Source organism: Triturus cristatus, chromosome 2_1, assembly GCF_964204655.1.
Source record: "Triturus cristatus chromosome 2_1, aTriCri1.1, whole genome shotgun sequence".
In the NCBI taxonomy this organism is placed as follows: Eukaryota; Metazoa; Chordata; class Amphibia; order Caudata; family Salamandridae; genus Triturus; species Triturus cristatus.
The window spans coordinates 94695607-94716685 of NC_140581.1; the positions used below are offsets into that span (position 1 = coordinate 94695607).

Here is a 21079-nt window from a genome sequence, read left to right on the forward strand (position 1 = left end):
CGCTCATGACGGAACCGCTCCGTCATGAGCGTCGAAGGGGTTAATGATCCAATTTTAAAGGTTACAATGAGTTTATGTTTTGTATCTACAGGTGCATGGCGGGTGATCATATAGAGAAAAGTACTGATGAGAAAAGTGTAAATAACAATGCCGTTTCTTTAAATGTTTTAAAAACAAAAACATAAACAAAAATAATATCATGAGCAATGCCAATAGCTCTAACTTTAATAATGCCGAGACCGTTGCATTGTAAATGCTTGTTCATGGCTGTAGTCCATGTTCTTGTTCCCAGGTTCACATCTCAAGAAGCTTGTCGCTGTGTGCTCATCTTTGCGCCCTTGTCACACTATCTAAAACGGGTCAAATGAAACTTAACACAATATGACAACATTCGACGACTCCCTGAACTGTGATGGCCACAAGACGTCACTTCCTTCCTAACATGACCACATCCTGTTGACCAGGCCCATCTGTTTGCTCTGTTTACATTGCATTTATTCCGCGGTTCCCTGAAGAGTTGTTGTTGTGATATGCATTTCACCAGCACTGCAGGGGGCCGCGGCAGCGAGAGGTCTCATTTCAGTTCTGAACCCCTCTCTGCTGCAGCGTGAACCTCAGCAGCTGCGCGGCGCGTGCGCGTCTCAGCCTCGAGACAAAGCGCTTCCCGAGCGGAGAGAATGCCTCTAATTTGAGTCAGAAGACAAAGCGACACCTGCCGCTCACGATGATTAGCGCCTTCACCGAGGAGCCGCGGCTCCTTTCAATCCCCCGCCTCAACGTGACTTCTAAGTGGCGCCTGATTCCTGGAAATCCAGGCGGAGAAATAACTGGTAAAGACACTTCAACCCTCGAGCATCGAGGGGAGACGAACAGCGGCGTTTCAGTGGTAGCGACCACCCCCAGGGTTACCTGCGGCTGGTCTTTCGACTGGCGTCCATCTGGCTCAACAAGTACCCAGAAGATGGAGGTGAATGTTAAATAAGGCCTGGGGGCTCTTCTGTACTCTATATACAGGGTACAGCACCCCCTGCCCTCCCTTACAAGGCCACACAGGAGGTTGGCGCTCATAAGGAGCGAGTAACAAGGCGAAACCCCGAGTTCCTCTGAAAGGTCATGGAACTCCAGGGAGACTAGCAATATCCTTAATATGTGCAGAAGGCTTGACGTTTTTCCTCATTTTCAGGGCCACTGGAACAATGCAGCAGGGAAGACCAAATAGTACGGAAGTGTTGACTGAATTCTACAACAAGAAAAGGCAAATTATGTGGCAAAACGGCGTGCAGTTTTTTGGTACTATTCATTATTTTACCATTTTTCCACATGTCAACACTAGGCAAAGGTTTTGCCTAACTAGTACCAGTTCAAAACCCAAATGCAGCAATAAGCAATTGAAAGGTGATCAGTCAACCTTTGCGAAGTGCCTTCCACTGCACTACAACGTGTTGCTGCATTGTTAGTAAATTTTTATCTGCTTGACCTAGTTACAGCATGCATTTTTTAAAATTTGTAAATTGTGCAGCAGGCAATGTATTAAGTGGTAAAAATCACAACTCCATAATTATGTAGAAACCACGACAGCTGTCAAATTGCATTATTCTACCCTAACTGTAATGCCCTGTAACATGCAAACAATATGTTGTCATACATATCTAAATTTTGCTGATTACTGTTTATTTTATAAAAACAGATCAGAAGAATTAAAAGATAGATTTACTTTTCATTGTTTAAACTGCATTTGTATCTATTGTCTGTGACCTGCCTTTCACCTTGGCTGCTAACTTTGGCAGGAGGCAAACTCAACTTTAATAACTTATTACAGTTGTGCAACGTTTTCTTATTACAAGTGACTGGAGACAGCACAATGTGATTGTAGTAAGGAAATCAAAGAAAGGCCTGTCCATATGGACTGCAGGCTCCCACGTATGATGCACCGATGCCAGTGGCTTCATGCAGGATGTGGAAGGGACCTCGGCACAGAATCATAATAAAGAACAGCAGTGCGAGGTCTGAGGACTACTGGAGAAGACAACATCCCAGAAAGTGAAGACCTCTTGACACTCTGTTGATGTGCCATGCCATACTTTGCTACTTTGTACAAAAAAGTGGGCTATAAAACGAGTTTCTGCTTAATTATAATTTGCACCGGATCACATGGCAGAGGGATCAATTGGTCACTCAGACCCTGCGTCAACCTTTGTTCTTAGATATGAGATTAGAAGATTTTCTTTAAAGGTTCTATAGGAAATCTCTCTTTTTGGTGTAGTCACTCCATATTTTTCTCCTTTTGCTGGACCCTATACTTTTGCTGGCATTAGAACTCTGTGCACTTTACCCCTTGTAAAGTATCTGTGTTGAATTAGCACACTCCTCATTGACCTATTTAACTTGATTATAAGGCCCTAGTACATGGTATAAAGTGTCCCCAGGGTCTAGAATTTAAATGCCACTAGTGAACTGCAGCGCCTATTGTGCCATCCACTACAGTGGCATTGTAAACACGGTTTCAGGCCTACTATTGTAACCTAAATGTAGCAGTGTAAAAATTGCAATTCAACATGTCAAAATAAACCCTTTTTGGCAGGTAAAAATCTCCTTCTTAAATATTAGTAACTCACCCCTATGTAGGCCTTGTAGCCCGCAATGCTGGGTGCATGGTATTTAAAAATCAGGCCTGTAGAAATTATTTTAATGTTAACATGTCCTTACAGTCACTAGCACCCAAAAGCTATTTTCACTGTGGCAGGCCGTGCTGTCCTATGTAGAAAACCAGAGTACAGATTAAAATACTAATACTCTATCTCAGGAAAGGGACCAGCTAGAAGAATATTTTACCAACTATTTTTAATAGTTATTTAAAAAATCCATCTAATGTTGAAGTTGGATTTTTAGTAATGGATAAGTAAAAATAACTTTTAGAATGTTACTTTTACCTTGCCTGTGGTTTCTGGAGGCTATTTTTCATTCATTCTCCATCTTCTGGTTTGTAGTTGGCTTGAATAAGGTGTGAATGAGTTGTGAAATTCCTCCCTGGATCTACACAATCTGTCACTGTAATTGACAGGTCGACCTGAATGGGCAGGGATGACTCCTTTGAGTGCAGGAGAAGGGTGGGAGCTGTGTCCATCTTGTTGATACGACACTGTCAACTCCTGCTTGACAGTTCTGTTGACCCACACGGGGAGAGAACAGGATGTCAAGACAATTCTTGTGGATCCACTGTCTGGTTGCTGACAAACTCTGCTTTTGTTCTACCAGACTTCTGTCTCTTGGCTTGTGGGTACAATGGCTGACTTAAACTGGATTTTAGTGTTGGATGTGGGAGAACACTAGGATTACCATAGTACCCTCCCCGCCCACACACACCCAGATATTAGAGCTCAAGTTTAGTGTGGCTGTAAACGTTTGCCATCTTGAAAATACCCAAAGTACTTAGGGTTAGCCTTGGGAACTTGTTCCCCATCGGTTAGGGTGAACCTAGGAGTCATTACCACCACTTGCTAGTGCCAGGCATAAATGTGGCCCCGCCACTTCAAAACACTTCCTAGACGAGCTGAATAGCAGAGGAGAACATGACCTGCTGAAAGACTGGACCGACTCCCTCTGATACCCAGGGCAGAAATAGACTCCAAGGGTCGTAATGATGACCGGTTTGAGACAACAAGCTACAAGAGACTTTTTCCTGGAACTACCCAGCTTACAAGTGACAACTAGACCTGGAATAGACCCCGCTGTTGGTCTCTGTTGCACACCCTGTTATTCTCTAAGTGCTTCCCCTTAGGTCCAGGGAGGCTTCAGAATTGTACGCCTATGGTGTATTGTCAGTTAAAGGACTAAGGGCCTGATTATGATCTTGGCAGATTGAATACTCCGTCACAAACGTGATGGATATTCTGTCCGCCGTATTACAAATTCCATAAGATATTATGGGATTCTAATTTGGTGGACAGGATATCTGTCATGATTGTGACGGAGTAACCCTGTCCGCCAAGATCGAAATCAGGCCCTAAGTCACAAGGTAAAATCTTTGAGCCGGACGAGCCTGGTTGTTGTATCCGACCTGCGCTCCATCATGGTCAGCCTCAAATTGCGCCTAGGTCCCCGTCTACCACGACCATTGATTATCATTGGCGCTTTGTGCTTTCTACTTAAAGCTTTAAAGATGTAAATCTCGGGGGGTGTGGTCTGGCCACGGAGGGAGATGGTCGCCCGAACGTGTAGCTCCGCTGCGAGACGGACCCTTCACGGAGGCGGTACACTTTCCCTCTTATTCAGGACCACCTTTGACACGGACATGGCTTTGTATTACAGCGCTCCTACTTGTGGCTGAATTTCAGACTCACGCAAACCTTTTGAGGGTTAATTCTGACAGGAAACATTTTTCGCTCCGGCAAGCATCATCTGGGCCTGCTACTGTGACAAAGCCTCAGACCTCGCGTAACCGGAGCGCCCCCCTCGCTGCATTCCTGAGATGAGTGTTAAATGGTAGCGGCAGTTTCAGTCGATAACCTTTCAAGTATTTGCCCGGCGGTAATCGCCTCTCATACCACTCGATAATTTACCAATAAAAGAGGCAGGCGCCGGAGACTGGAAGGCAGGAAACAAAGTTTTATTCCGTCGGAGCAGAACACATCAGATCAGACAGCAAGGTATCGTCACGAGGTGCTCTAACTGCATCTCTGAGACCTGGTCTCTTATACACTGGTTTATTGCTTTATTATACATAGTACATTCTTGAGATTCCCTTGATGTGCGGGGAAATATCCCCTGAAGCCCCGGCTCAGATCCGATCCCACACATGGTTACAGTAGAGGTTCCCACCCTACCCGCAGTGGGAGATGGCTATCGCGCAGCAGGGAATTCCGCTAATTCCCGGGGGTGTGCGCAACCGGCCGGGTCTCAGGGGGTAGGGGCTTTGATCTACTGTAATCCCTTTGATGTGGGGTGTTTCCCTTACAGTAGGGGCAATAAACTGCATCCGCAGGGCTAGGTGATGGCCTGGGACTAGTTCAGACAATGGGGCGCAGAGGAAGGGGGTTATCAAAGGAGAGGCATGACCATGTATGGGTTGTCGGTCGGAAGTGGTTCCGTAGCAGGGTCGCGCAGAAGGAGAGGGTTTATGGCCTGTATGAGAGAGCGGGGGTGGCCAGCACGCGAGGGATGCTTGCAGCGCCAGGGGAAAGCGCTGGCGGTCGAGAGTGAGTGGGGAGAGAGTGGGGTGCCTAAAATGGCGGCCGTGCATTCGCTGTGCGTGGCGCTGGGGAGAGGCAAGATGGCGCAGATAATGTTCAGTTTGCAGGCTAAATTTCCACAGTCCTCCCTTTTAACATATCTCGCCAGCTTGTCTAGTTCGGATTTATCCCCATAATACTGCGGACTTCCACCTCATAGAGGGCCTTCATCCGCTCTGTTTCAAAGTTCAAAGTCTTAGGGCAGATGCAGTTCATAAAAAGCGAACATAAAGGTGGCAGACACTGAATCCCCAAGCAACATCCACATAGTATCATGATTGGTATGAGGATAAATGAAAACAGCCTCCATCCCCAACCTTTAATAGCGTCCCAAAACCAACTCCCCAGTGACCATTCCTCTTGTTCTTGATGGACCTCTGTGGACAGTCTGTGGAGGTGTTCAATTGCTTTGTAGACTGAGGGTGAGTTATCTGGTACGTAGGTACAACAGCTGGACCCAATGATGCGGCATGCTCCTCCGCGGTCAGCCAGAACCACATCTAGAACAAGGCGGTTCTGGAGAGCCACCAGGCGGACGGCCTGAAGCTCAGCGGTGTTGTTGGCGAGGGCGCCAGCTGTAATGTTCATGGCTGTTTCGACTGCCTGGGTTAAGTGGCGGATGGCACGGCTGTTTGCCATCGGACCCCAGAGCGGAACAAGACCCTTTACTGCGTCCATGAACTGTGCTCTGGTGGAGTCGGTTTGTACAATGTCTTTGGCACGTTTCTGTCGGTGATGGTTTGCTGGAGCCACATACGTCGGAGGAAGGACAAAGGCGATGTAGCAGGTGCCTCCCCAACCTTTCGGGAGCCAGGTGTAGGCCTTAGTACCACACACGAAGTACATATTCGGGGAGGCAACAAAGGAAGGTGGGTCAACTGAGTCCAATGTTCGGGTGATGAGGCAGGAGCTGTGGCCCACCAGCTGTGCCCCCAGGCCTTCGAGGCATACAGATCCAGTGATGTTGATGACGGACAGGGCCACTGTTAGGGTGGCGGCCGTCCGTTTTCGGAGGTAAGAGAAGGTGGGTCTGGCTGGATTGTTGAACACTTGCATTTCAACTCGTTCTTTGGCAGGGATGTCCATGTGAAAGGAAGTGTTCGATCTCAGAGGGCAGAAGAGGGCGGAAGTTCTACCAGTTTTGTTCAGCCAGAACCCATGGTAGAAGTGTGACATGGTTCTGCCGGAAGTGGCATTGTCCTTGTAGCTCTCCTGCAGGAGGATCAGCCAGGCGAGGCAGGAACCATGGACAGAAAAAGGTGAAGGGATGAAAGGGATTGAGTGCCCAGTGGCATGTGGTAGCAATCCACAGATCCAGCAGTTAGTGGCGTTGGTGGCAAGATTGTGTTGGTGGAGTAACTGCACAAAAGAGTTATTCCAGAACTCCTTACGCCTTTCTCGGAGTTGGGGTGAAAGTGAGATCAGATGGTGTTCTTTCGTGGTGGTAGGTTGAACGGTAGTCAGCAATGTCTTATGAGCGGGTGTGCTCTCCTCCATGATCCAGAAGGTAACCACGAGGAGAAGGCAAAAGAGAAGGGAAATGAAAAGTGCTATTGTCTTAAAGCTGTGCATTCGGTCAGTCTTTGGGTTTTTGAAGTGGATCTTCGGACGTCCGGTTGCTTCCATCATCTTCATGTCGGGCGCTTCCATCACCTTCAAGAGACTCGGTAGCGGGCAGAACCACAGACTTTGTTTTAGTTTCTCTCCTGGTGGCCTTTGAAGTGACTAGGCTACCGTTCTGAGATTTCCACTTAGCCTGTGGTCTGCTTAGCCGAAGTTCTCTCCTTTCGTCGCAAGTTATACCCTTCTTTGGATGGCACAGTGGGATCGGGATATTCAATCAATTCAAGTGTCTCTGTATCCGGGCAGCGGCTCAGGGATGGTCGGTCTTTGTCCAGAAGTTCCTCTTGGGCGGTGACGTTGTCCGTGGTTGTCAGGGTCGGTGATACCTTCTTGCAGTGGTGTGCGTGCAGCCAATTGCGTTTCCCCTCCACTCGAAGAGCTGTTCGGGTGGTGATCAGGACTTGCAGGGGGCCCGTCCACCGGGGCTCCAGACTCTTGGTGCGCTGGAAGTTACGCACTAAGACGAAGTCACCAGGTTGGATGTCGTGTCCGGGGCCCCTGGAAACATCGGGAATGGCGTGCAGCACCTGCTGATGGATGATAGACAACGTTTTAGTTAGATTGTACAGATAATCAGACATGAGGACGTCCGGGACGTCGTGGATGGATGTCGGTTTTGGTGCAGTCCAAAGGTTCATGGGCCGCCCGAAGACGACCTCGTAGGGGGTTAAGTGGTGTTTGGTGGGGGTGGAACGCATTGATAGCAATGCTAGTGGGAGAGCGTCTGGCCATCTTAGCCCTGTGGTGGCGACTATTTTTGCTATCTTAAGCTTCAATGTGGCATTGTGTCGCTCAACCAGGCCTGCAGATTGGGGATGGAAGACCGCATGGAACTTCTGTTTTACACCCAACCCTTTTAAGATGAGTTGGATAACTTCGGCTACGAAGTGGGGGCCATTGTCGCTCCACAAAATTCGACAAAGGCCGTATCGGGGGAAGAACTCCTTCAGTAGTACTTTTGCGGTAGTCATAGCGGTGTTGTCATGGGTTGGGTAGGCTTCCACCCACTTGCTGAAGGCACACACAATGACAAGTACATACTTCAAACCTTGGCACCTTTCTAGCTGGACATAGTCCATTTGTAGGACTTCAAAGGGGTGATTGGGGACCCCAAACCCTCCCCGGGGTACAGCAGTTCCTTTCCCAGGGTTGTGTTGGAGGCATACTAGGCATTGTTGGACTAGACGTTTGGCTGAGTCTGGTATTTTGTCGTTGTGCCAGACTTTAGAGATGAGTTCGATCATGGGGGCAGACCCTATGTGTGCGGGGGAGTGTGCCATGGTCAGCATGGGGATCAAGTATGAATCTGGTAACAACCATTTGTTCAAGTCTTTGGTTCGCCAGCAACCGTCAGCGTCCTTCAATCCCACCCGGGCCCATTCAGTTAACTCGTGTGGTGTGCTGGCTAGTTGGATATCCCTAATTGTTTCCCTAGCATCCTTCCATTTCTCAGTTTGTGACCTGGTCACGTACATACGGGTCGTGGACCTATTCTCGGCTGTGGTTCGGGCAGTAATGTCAGCCAGTGCGTTTCCCTGTCCTATAATGTCTGTCACCTTCTTGTGTGCCTGGCATTTGATCACAGCTAACCGTGTGGGGAGGAGGACTGCTTCGGTCAGGGCAGAGACTAGATCTCCATGCAGGATGGGTGTGCCATGAGAAGTCAAGAATCCCCTCTCTTTCCATAAGAGCCCAAAGTGGTGAACTACCCCGAAGGCGTACTGACTGTCTGTGTAAATGTTTGTGGTTGTCCCTGCTGCCAGGATGCAGGCTCGTGTAAGAGCAATTAGTTCCGCCGCCTGTGCGGATCGCTGTGTGATGCGGGCTGTCTCAACAACTGTTCGGGCTGTGGTGACTGCATAGGCAGCTGAGGTGGTGCCATCGGGGAGCTTGATGCATGAGCCATCCACCCACAGTTCTCCGTCAGGGTCCGGGAAGGCAGTATCCCGGAGGTCAACCCTACTCTTGGTTTGTTCGTCGGTGAGGGTCACGCAGTCATGTATAGGGGATGCATTGGGGTCAGCGTCAGGGAGAGGTAGTAGAGTAGCTGGATTCAGAGTGGTGCATCGTTTCAATGTGATATGGGGTGCAAGCAGAGTCAGTTCATACCCAGTCAGTCGTGCGCTAGTCAGGTGTTGAGTCTTGGTTTGGTTCAGGAGGGTATCAACAGCATGGGGTACCAATACTGTGAGGGGGTTCGAGAGCACGATCCCCTCACTTTGTCGGATAGAGACAGCAGCGGCGGCTACTGCTCGAAGGCAGGCGGGCAAGGCTCTGGCTACGGGGTCGAGAGTGGCAGAGAAGTAGGCACAAGGGCGTTGCTTAGGGCCTATGGACTGGGTTAGGACAGACAACGCACATCCCTCCCTTTCGTGGGTGTAGAGGGAGAAAGGTTTAGTGTAGTCTGGGGTTCCTAGGACTGGGGCCGAGCAGAGGGCGTCTCGTAATTCTTTGAAGGAGGATTGGCATTCGGGTGTCCAGGGGAGGGGGAAGGGGACATCCTTAGCCAGCAGGGAAAGCAGAGGCTTTATGGTAAGACTGAAGTTTGGCAACCACTGTCGACAAAAGGAGGTGAGGCCCACTAGGGATCGTACTTGCTTCTGAGTTTTGGGAACAGGGGTTTCTAGGATGGTTTGAATTCGGTCAGGGGTAAGTTTCCTCCCGTCTTTGGATAGTAGGTGGCCTAGATACGTTACCTGGGGCTGGCAGAATTGCAATTTCTTTCTGGAGACCTTGTGACCGTTCTCCGCAAGGAAGCGGAGGAGGTGAATGGTGGCTGTGACGGCAAGAGGAGTGGTGTCGGCCGCCAAAAGAATGTCATCGACGTACTGTATCAACACCACTCCATCGGGTAGTTGGACTGCATCCAGTTGCCTCTTGAGGGCTTGGCTGTAAATACTGGGACTCTCAGTGTAGCCTTGGGGTGCCCTGCAGAATCTGTACGAACGGGCTTTTAAAGTGAAGCCGAACAGGTAGCGGCTGTCTGGGTGGATGGGGATGGAAAAGAATGCGTTCTTGAGGTCAATAACAGTAAAGATGGTGGCAGTGGATGGAATCAGGGTGAGGATGGTGGTGATGTCTGAGACTACGGGGTACTGGGGTATGACTACTTTGTTAACCTCTCGCAAGTCAACAATGAAACGGTAGGCTTTCTCATCCCCCTCGCCTTGCTTCTTTACAATGGGTAGGATAGGGCTGTTGCAAACATTACTGACTACTTCTTCTACCACTCCTGCCTCGACCAGGGACTCGATGATTTCCACCAATGCCTTCTCGCCTTCGGGCGATATCCGATACTGTGGAAGCTTTGGGAGCACTGCGTCCGGTCGGACGGTTATGTGTACCGGGTCGATCACCATGCGCCCTACATCTGAGTCGGTTTTAGCCCATAGATGTGAAGGTAATGTGTTGAGTAGGGACATATCAGCATCGGTTATAGAGAGCATACGCCGTGTGTGACAGGGTCTGGACAGATCTGGGTTATCGTGTAGGATGACTCGAACTCCGTCTGGGGAGCATCTGATGGTGGCTCGAAAATGTTTTAGCAAATCAAGTCCCATAATAGCATCGGGGGTGTTGGAGGAGAGCAGAAAGGTCGTGTCAGTGGTGTTATCTTCTAAGTCAAAGGAGATTGGTGCTGATAAGGGGTTAGTGGAGGGCGTTCCGTCAAAGCCTATTGAGGTTACGTGTGAGCCAGACAAGGGTGCCCTAGGAATCAGTCGTTTAGATAACGCACTACGTGTCGCCCCAGTATCTACCAGGAATGGAGATTTTGTGCCCAAGACCTTAGCGGTGACGTAAGGACCTTGCTGGTCAACACGGAGTTCGACTGGATCCCTCCCTTGCCCCTGGCGGTCCTATGCGAAGTCATGAGTGCTCTCATAGTCGGACTGCTGACACTGGTTTTGGCGGGGGCGATCAAAGGTGTTTGGTCTGCCTGGCCTGTCGTTGATGGTGTTGTTCGTGTGCCCTCGTCCCTGTCCTCTATTTCTGGGGTCATATGCTGTGTCTCTGGGGTCCCTATTCTTGTTCATTTCCAGAAGGACCGGGCACTGGGATTTCCAGTGTCCGAACCCTCTACAGAACGCACATTGATTTCCATCTAAGTCTCTCCGTCCGTTGTAGGGTGTAGGTGTATGGTCTCTAGGGGGTAGCTTTCTAGGGGCGGTTGGTTGGTAATTCTCTTTTGGGGGTTCCCTTCCTATGGTCACCCCTTGCAACTGTGCTATCATCACCCTCTCCTTTAATTCCTTTTTCTTCTTCTCTGACGCCCTATCGTTCTCGTTCTTCTGGTTTTCGTAGTATTGGGCCATCTGGAGAATCGCTGCGGGTTTGGAGGCTGCCCAACTGCTCTCGCTGGTCTGTAGCTTCTGGGAAACTTCTTGAGACAGACCCTTTACATAATTCTGGACAAAGAGGTGGTGTCCGGTTGCGGTGGTCATGTCTTGGCCACTGTAATCGGAAAACACAGTCTCGAATCGGGAGAAGTATTCAGACACATCCTCCTGGGGTTTCTGGCGGCAAGCCGTTACTATCGACCAGTCTACCTTTCTTTCTGGGACTAGAGTCTTCAGCTTTTGTACAATCTTGTCTGGGAGCTCTAAGATGGCTTTCGGGGGTTTCTGTCCTGGTTCTCGCTGTTTATCTATGGTATCGAGTTGTACCCAGGTATATCCGAACGGCTCAGCGTGGTCAACTTTCCGGATTTGTTTCCACACATCAGCCGGCAGACATAGCCCAAAGAACAAGTCGATATCTTCTAACGTCATTATCGTTGAGCCTAAGGCTGTACCCAATTCCGTGTAGAAGGCAGTCGGGTTCTTTCTTAAGTCGGGTAGAGTCTTTCTAAAAGTCAAAATATCTTGCCGGTCCCACGGCTGGTAGACCCAGTTATATACAACCCTTCCCTTCGCATCTTGGTGGTTGATGTCGTCGTGTGTTCCCTGACCCCGTGGGGGGACCCAGTAGGGGGCAGCTTCTTTAATGGGCATCATGGCATCGGCCCTTCCTCCCTGGGGCTTAGTTGCTATGGGGGGTTCTGTTGTGGTGGTCTGCCCATGTTCTTTAAGGTGTCGGTAGACCTCGAGTGTACGAGTGAAGAGGTTCGTTACATCGCCCTCTCCTTCTTCCCCAATGTCTACCTTCCTATATAGGGCCGCTAAGCCTTCGGGACCTTTATCGTGGTATCTGTCCTCATATGCATTCAGGGCGTGATAACAGAGCCGTACGACGAAGTGTCGCCTGCGGCTGTCGGCATACGAGCTATACACGTCTGTTATATACTCCTCACTTTCTTTTCGCTCCACCAGCGTCCCTACTATCCTATCGATTCCTGCTCGTTCATCCTTAGTTAATCGATTCATTCTGGTGGACTCTTTCTTTCCCATCTCATGGTCATCTAGCGTTGTAGTCGACATTGGGTTCAGTACAAGAGGCTCAGCCGGCGCGGAGGCCGTGAGGGCCGAGGCCCCTGTACTGCTTTCGCTCGTGTTCGGGGGTTGTGGGTGTTGCACTACTGATTGGGAGGGTGCATACGGAGGGGGCATGTAAATGATCGGGGGACCTAACAGTAACTCGTCATTCGTTCGCTGCTTGGAGGACAACTCAGGGTAGAGCAAAGAAGGGGTCCTAACAGCGTACTGGCCTGAGGTTTCGGGCTCCTGTCTTAGTTTAGTTTCCCTTCTCTCCTTTATGTCTTCTTCTAACTTTCTAGCGGCAAGGTGAGCTGCCTTTCGTAATTCCTTTTCTGCTTTTACTTCTTCCCTCTTTTTCCGTTGCGTCGCTTCTTTGCGCCACATGCCAATACTGTCAAGCATAGTAGGCGTCGTCTTATTGCTACGCAGAGCTACTTCTAGCGCTTCTATCTTGCGGTCGTCGAAGGATCCCATCAGTGGCCACTGACTTTCGGGGTCCTTCTTGGTATATTTATGCCACAGCTTGCTATAAGCTACGGCGACTAGTCCATATTTAGTGAACATGTCCTTATTAGGGGTGCCTTCCAGTGGAGCCGGGTGGTTCACCTCTAATAAGCGGTCCGGGCAGAACCAACTACCAATCAGTGGGGAGAAGATAGGCATGACGGGTTTCAACGGGGACAAAAGTCAGCACTACCTATCTTTTCACTGCTTGCAAAGACTAGACAGAATATCTCTATTCTTCGTTATTTGTAAGCAGAGAATACCTCCAAAGAACCAATATCGAACAACTAGTGTTCGGACAATCAATCAATCAATCAATGGGGAGATAAAGATAGGCACGACGGGTTTCAACGGGGACAAAAGTCTGCGTTACCTACCCTTCACTATTTGCAAAGACTAGACAGAATATTCCTATTCTACGTTATTTGCAAACAGAGAATATCTCAAAAAGCACTATTCTTCAAAACAATCAATGTTCGGACAATCAATCAATGGGGAGATAAAGATAGGCACGACGGGTTTCAACGGGGACAAAAGTCTGCGTTACCTACCCTTCACTATCTGCAAAGGGAGAGAGAGAGAGTATTTCTACTCCTCCCCGTTTGTAGACAGCGAATATCTCAAAGAGAACAATCAATGAGCAATACTAGTATTCAAACAATCAATCAATTATTTCGCACTTTTGTCGTATTTCACAACCTTACCCGGACCGCGTGGACAGTTTCTCGTCTTCCGCCTCCAGCGCCCGATCGTCCTCTACTCTCCGTATTTGCCGCGGCACTCCTGATGGTTCCCAGTCAGGACCGTAGATCACTCGAGAGAGGTCTGCTCGGAACCAGTGAAGTTCGGATGATCGGCTGCCAGACGAGGGTCTATTGGGCAGGAGCTCTCCCGATCGTTGCAGTCGTTCACTCTGTCGTCGGGACCTCTCCCACTGGATCCACGTGTCGCTGATGGGCCCCACGTTTGGGACGCCAATTGTTAAATGGTAGCGGCAGTTTCAGTCGATAACCTTTCAAGTATTTGCCCGGCGGTAATCGCCTCTCATACCACTCGATAATTTACCAATAAAAGAGGCAGGCGCCGGAGACTGGAAGGCAGGAAACAAAGTTTTATTCCGTCGGAGCAGAACACATCAGATCAGACAGCAAGGTATCGTCACGAGGTGCTCTAACTGCATCTCTGAGACCTGGTCTCTTATACACTGGTTTATTGCTTTATTATACATAGTACATTCTTGAGATTCCCTTGATGTGCGGGGAAATATCCCCTGAAGCCCCGGCTCAGATCCAATCCCACACATGGTTACAGTAGAGGTTCCCACCCTACCCGCAGTGGGAGATGGCTATCGCGCAGCAGGGAATTCCGCTAATTCCCGGGGGTGTGTGCAACCGGCCGGGTCTCAGGGGGTAGGGGCTTTGATCTACTGTAATCCCTTTGATGTGGGGTGTTTCCCTTACAGTAGGGGCAATAAACTGCATCCGCAGGGCTAGGTGATGGCCTGGGACTAGTTCAGACAATGGGGCGCAGAGGAAGGGGGTTATCAAAGGAGAGGCATGACCATGTATGGGTTGTCGGTCGGAAGTGGTTCCGTAGCAGGGTCGCGCAGAAGGAGAGGGTTTATGGCCTGTATGAGAGAGCGGGGGTGGCCAGCGCGCGGGGGATGCTTGCAGCGCCAGGGGAAAGCGCTGGCGGTCGAGAGTGAGTGGGGAGAGAGTGGGGTGCCTAAAATGGCGGCCATGCATTCGCTGTGCGTGGCGCTGGGGAGAGGCAAGATGGCGCAGATAATGTTCAGTTTGCAGGCTAAATTTCCACATGAGAGGGATGGGTCATTGCGAGTGACGGAAACCAGACTTTCACTTGCTGCCTTCATGCTTTTCAGCCGGTAAGATGCTTCTTTACCTCTTTCATCTAGGAATGATTTTGTAACCAAATGACCCTTTTCAAAGGCAATCTTCTCTGAAAGGAATGCTGTTTCATTCAGTTCTTTTTTAACTGTCGGAGCTCAGCTTTCAATGAAGTATTTCACACGCTGTCTTTCTGCGCTTCAGCTAACATATGTTTTGCCACAGACTTTCAACGTGATCCTTTTTAAAATAATTCTACAGCTCTTCTTTAACAATAATTACAAAGGGCATGGTAAAATATGGACTTTTTGAATCAGCCACCCTCTGAACTGTGCTTTTATAAATTGTCCAGCTCTCATCTGACAACGTTTACAGAGAGGAAATTAGAGAATGGAGCTTTCAGGTCAGCCAATACTTCCCATACTTCTGTGGCATATTTATTTCCAGAATGCCTCCAGATAGACTGATATTGCTCATTCAAAGCTCCGTTTCATGAGGGCACAGCATTATGACTTCAGCAACTGCCACCACGTTGTTTAATGAACATGTTTTTCCGCTCTTGAAATATTACGTATGAGGACATTTTGTGACGCATGACGTACTTTTCGCCTAATGTCTTGAATATTCTGTCAGCCTTATACTGTGTTTTATAAAGGTTCAATAATTTTATGCACAATGTAGTAAACGATTGACCTTTCTCTTCTCATAATCTATAACCTATTAGTTACTTATACTGATACTATTTAAGTGACAAACTCTAAAATGTGTCATGAGATACTGTACATTGTCATTTGCGATAGATTATTCTCGTACTCATTATTGCTAGGACTCTGAAATACTTATTTTGCAAGAGCCTTCTGGATTGAGTGTGGTAAATATTATTTCCTATTCTCATATTAACGACTACGTGCTCTAATTATTCACATCTGATTGACAGTCGCTTTATATGTACCTGGTTTTCGCAACACTTTGAAGGAACCATTTTACAGATGTCTAATCACAAAAACGGCAACAAAAATTCCAAATTGTCTCCTTTTGCAGACGCGCATAAGCAATCGCGCATTATGCCTACTAAAGGTTCACCTCCATCGCCATCTAATCCATCTTTGGTCACTTTAACCGCAGAGTCAGGAGCAACTATGAACCGTATTTTACAAGAAATCTCAACTATCATTTGCCGTCTGACAGAACTGCATAATAACATTTCTTCCCTCGCGACAGAAACCAAATCCATTAGAGCGGATATTGCGCAATTCAATCAAAAAACAGAAGGGTTGGATCGACGCTTAACGGTGGTGGAAAATAGGCTTGACTCAGTACAAGGCAGAGACCAGGATCTTCTACTTCTTCGCAGTAAGCTTATTGACTTGGAAGATCGCAATAGAAGAGACAATGTTCGCTTCTTTGGCTTTCCAGAGAAAATTGAAGGCCAGAATGCTCGGTTATTTCTCTGTAAAACTCTTCCCAAGTTGCTTGGCATCACTTTTGATCCGCCATTGGAAATTCAACGTGCCCATCGTCTTGGACCTCCGCGGAAAAACCTGGACTCTCGACCAAGGCCCCTAATTGCTTGTTTCTTGAGACACGAGCAAGTCAGACAGATATTAATGTTAGCTCGCACGCAAAGATCCTACATCTATGATGGTCATCAAATACATATGGCAGCTGACTTCTCGAGGGAAACCAATGAAAGAAGGAAATTATTCTTAGCTATGAGGCCACAACTACGGAAGCTGGATATCAAGTATGGCTTGTTCGACCCAGCTCGTTTCTGTATCACTAGCAATGGTGAAACGAAAGATTTCTACAATCCTGATGAATTACAACATTTCCTAGACAGTTTGTCAATTCAAGACATGGATGTACAACATACCTCCCATGATCCACCTGATCAAACTTCTCCACAACCTCAACAGTTGACAGATAGCAGGCGTCGCAACCTTGGTGAAGCTCGCCATCGAGGTAGAGACATGGACAGACCTCTCCGTGCACACGAGGGTCAAACATCTGCCTTACAGTCTGTAATTACCTTCACACACGATCAACGTAGAGATAAGTCCACATCTCCCTTAAAGGCTGCATCAGATGGAAAATAAGTATGGTTGCTCTATGTTTTCTTCACAATTATGGCCTCAGTTAATATCTTAATTTCTTAATGTCCTTTAATCAACTTACTTGGCTTCCTAAGTTAAGCTAGTCCATAACTTTTATGCTCTACTTACACCTTGCTTTTCAGCCAAGGGGGAAACATCAGTACTACTTCCATTTATCATATGTGATTAAAATATATTACTGAGTGGTTAGCCTTATAACTGTATTTAATATGTATTTTATTTGAGATCTTTTAATAGAAGACTCCCATTCTTTATTCTATTTACAATTATGCACTACACTAGTCATCTGTTCTATTTTATGGGATGGGCTTTGAATTTTTTGCTGTTTCACTTTTTATGCACAGGTTCTTTATTCATCTCCACATTGCTGATATTCTCTCTTAGGCAATTCTAATGTTTATGTTTATAGTTATCTATAAATTTATATTATCAAATGTTGTTTTACTATATGAATATTATAACAAGTGCATTTATGAATGATAACTTTAATAGTTCATTTCAATTTCTGGAACTCATTTTCATTCACTCATTGCTTTTAAGTATGTTTTACTGTTTATTTCTGCTTCTTAATGGAATGCACTTCTCCTCCTAACATATGCTACCATATGTTCTCGGGTCTCAGGGTTTTTACTTTTTTTCTAGCTTTTCTAATTTACTGTCCTGGCTAATATTAATATTAATTGTCTACCCTCCTCAGGGGGTTCATACTCGTGGTGGTGCTCCAGTGAGCCCAGACCCGCGGTTAAAAGTTCAAAGTTGTAGGCAACAAACTTATATTAACTTTTGATTTTTCTTTTCTATTTTGCAGTTAGAGGTATACTGATTCAATAGCTTAGTTTGATCTTTCTACTATATTCCTTTAGGAATCTTCTTTTACTTTTTTTTTTCTTATATTATCTTCTGTTGTTCTACACGATATTCTGTAGATGTTCTATTGTTTCTCTACTTCTCCTCCTCTATCACGTTTCTCATCCACAAGTCTATAATCTTTGTTTCAGATACTAAAATCTTTTAACCTATAACACTTATTTTCTTACACTTTTCTATTAGTTCTCAGCCAGAGTACCCTCCCCTCCCATTCTGCCCTATTCCCTCTTATTGTAGTCCCATTACTTTATCATTTCTTTCACTCTGATTCATACATTGACTATTAATTCCTTCTGACTGTATCCCATCATGGCTAATACTCATCCTCTATCTACTATTACGTGGAATGTCCATGGCCTCACTCATTACGTTAAAAGGAAGAAGGTACTTTCTTATTTACAGTCCAAGCATGTAGACATAGCTTTACTACAGGAAACACACCTTGATGAGATTGAATCTGACAAACTCTGCAGAGATTGGGTGGGGAAGGTCATTCACAGCAGCATTCATAAAAATGACCCTACAGATGCTAGCCCTGTCCGCAAATGTGAAGTTGCAATCCTTATTTGGAGGTCACTTCCAGTCACGATCTCCAAGACCTGGTCAGATCCTGATGGTCGATATGTATTTGCCAAATTACGTATTGGGGATTCTTCCATTTGTCTTGGATCAATCTATGCTCCGATTGGCACTAAAAAGTCTTTTTTCCTTCAATTGAATCGTCTTCTCACAGAGATTGATGCCTTGCAATACCTCATTGATGGGGATTGGAATTTGGTGCAAGACCCTATTCTAGACAAAACAGGCCCGTTTGATAAAGCTAATGCAGCGGATAGAGCTATCTTAAATGATATACTCTTGGATATTGGTTTGGTTGACCATTGGCGCCTTAGTAATCCTCAAGGCAAAGAGTATACGTTCTTTTCATCCTCGCATGGCACGTTTTCCGGCTTAGACTATTTTCTGATATCACATAAATCGGACATATTGGTCACGGAGTCTCATATCCTAGAAGCGGCCTTGTCTGACCATTCTCCTGTCCTTTTATCTCTAGATTTAGGCCTATCCCAACCAGGGCGTAAACCATGGCGTATGAGCATTCAGAGACACAGGACACCCAAAGGTAAACTTCAATTACAATCCCATCTCCAAGATTATCTCTCTAATAATCAGGGCTCTGTCACTTCCAATAGGACTGTATGGGCGGCACCCAAGGCCACTATTAGGGGGCAGTTAATGCGTGATGCAGCTCTTGCTAACAAGAATAATTCTGCAAAACAAGCAGAATTAGAACGAGACATTCAATCTTATTCTCGTTTATATACATCAGATCCTACCTTGCATCATCGCAAATTATTGGAGCAAGCACGCATGTCCCTTAATGGTCTTTTTACATCCAAAGCTGAATATGCTTTACAAAGAATGAAGGGGAGACATTACGAGCAAGAGGAGAAGGCCGGGCGGTTGTTAGCTGCACAATTATGTCAAAGAGAAGCTGCAATGGCTATTCCAGCTATCCGATCGACACAAGGTGACATACTTACAAGGCCCCAAGAGATAGTTAATGAATTTGCCTCCTTTTCTCAATTCTTATATACACCAAGCAACCAAATTGACCTAGATAAGATGTCCTCTTTTCTAGCGAAGGTGAATCTTCTGCATCTTTCTGATGATGGTAGAGCACTACTTGATGGTGAAATTGCTGGAGTGGGGTTCTCTTTAAAAATCGTATACCCTCTCCATTGTGCATGTTTAGATTAAAATGCATAATTAATTAATAGTAATTGTACTAATAGTTTGCTGTGTGAATTGACCAACATTACTAATATAAGAAATACACGTGGGAATTGCATTTGCATGGCCTAATTAATGACGTAAACTAATTTCCGTATGCATATTAATAATAGACAATCATAAATTGCATGATTATATGTTGCTTTCGTGATGTATTCGTGATTTGTGCTTTATTAATGTGAATATAATCTGCATTTAGTGTTGCTTCTGCTAGATAAATACACACACATATGGGTATTAGTAAGGGGATAACAGATTATTAGTCATTACCATGTATTAATTACATTTTTGTGTTTCTTTGCTTAAGTTGACCATTTGGTGGCCACAAAATGGCCGACATCCCTATTTGATGAAAACGACTCCATTATGAGCATCTCTAGGAGAAGTGCGCATGCGTCGCCATCAGGTGCCGTGGTCTCTGTGCGACCCTAACTCAACTGTGCCATCCAAGGACACACCGGGCTTTCGGCCAGCTGCTCTGAAAGAAACAATGAAAAGATACTATTGCATGGATTGGAACTATATCTAAAGACACATTATATGTATGGGAAAGAAGTCGAACTTTTTCCAACTGACCAATTAGATTCGTTCAAAATATCATTTGTTACACTTTGGAATGTAAATTTTACTATAAAAATGGTAGACTAGAGAGGTTGGTATTGCGAGACCCTTCAGAAGATTTTCGATTTCCTGACACGTTATGCTGACGGAGAGGACGGTGACACTGCAGGACAGCTGTTTTCCTAAGACTCTGACAGTATGAACTGATGACCAAGATTTTGACTTAGAGGGCGACTTTTAGCCAGAATAGGTAACTATGATGATCTATTTGCTTGATTAAACCGGAGACTCGAATTTCAATTATTTAGATAAAAATGTAAGATTCATTACAAGAACTGTGTTGGGTCGTTATTATTTGAGAAAATGTATATATGTAAATGATGTTATAGATTTTGTTATCACTCCAACCTGCAGCTAGTTGATCCATGGCCTATTCATGGGAGGAGTACTAAAGGTGAAGTTTAGATCTTTATGAATAGGGATATGTAAGTACTCTCTTCCATTACAGCGAGTGGAACAATCACCTCCTTGAAACAGGTTATTAGAAGGATGTATGTTGGTGTTATGGGCCCCACCAGCGAATGTAGTGATTGTGTGTGTGATCTATGATCTGTGACGAAGGGAGGGATTTTGCATTTCGCGCTGCAACAGTTTTTCTTGGTAGCAGAGATATGGTTAACTACTGTTTTGGTTTTAGTGATCACTGTTTGTAAATAGCTTATTGATTATTGATTGGTATTGATTTATGTACTAACACTATATGTTGTGTTACATTGAGTTATATGTTGTTAGCACGGCTTCTGGGATGTAGGAAGTCGGAAGTTTGTAACAGTTCCGTAGAAGAGCAGAGGTAAGCGCTGTTCTTGGGAAAAACTGAATTGTTGTTGCCCTGTAGGTACACAGGGGAAACGTGTGACAAGTGAAGTTGCCCGGCGCATTGTCTGGGTTCGATTCGGCAGCATCGTCGTGTGTTGCCATTAGAAATATTCTCGGTATGAGAGAAGTGTGTATGATAGCGAAGGTTACCTGTGAAATTTTGATCTTTAGGTACCAGGAAACCAATTGGCATACCGATAACGCTTATCACTGAAAAGGTAGCAGGTGTTCTCTGAGCTTGTTAGAAGGAC

The 21079-nt window shown here is 46.3% G+C and overlaps 1 long non-coding RNA gene across 1 annotated transcript in view; it reads left to right on the forward strand.

Annotated features, from left to right (window-relative positions):
• LOC146863824 (uncharacterized) overlaps window positions 1–20282 on the forward strand; it is a 343641-nt gene extending 323359 nt beyond the window's left edge. Inside the window, exon 5 of the long non-coding RNA XR_014976568.1 lies at window positions 19699–20282. This is a non-coding gene — a long non-coding RNA (uncharacterized LOC146863824). The remainder of the gene's footprint in view (window positions 1–19698) is intronic.
• Window positions 20283–21079: the final 797 nt, after the last annotated feature.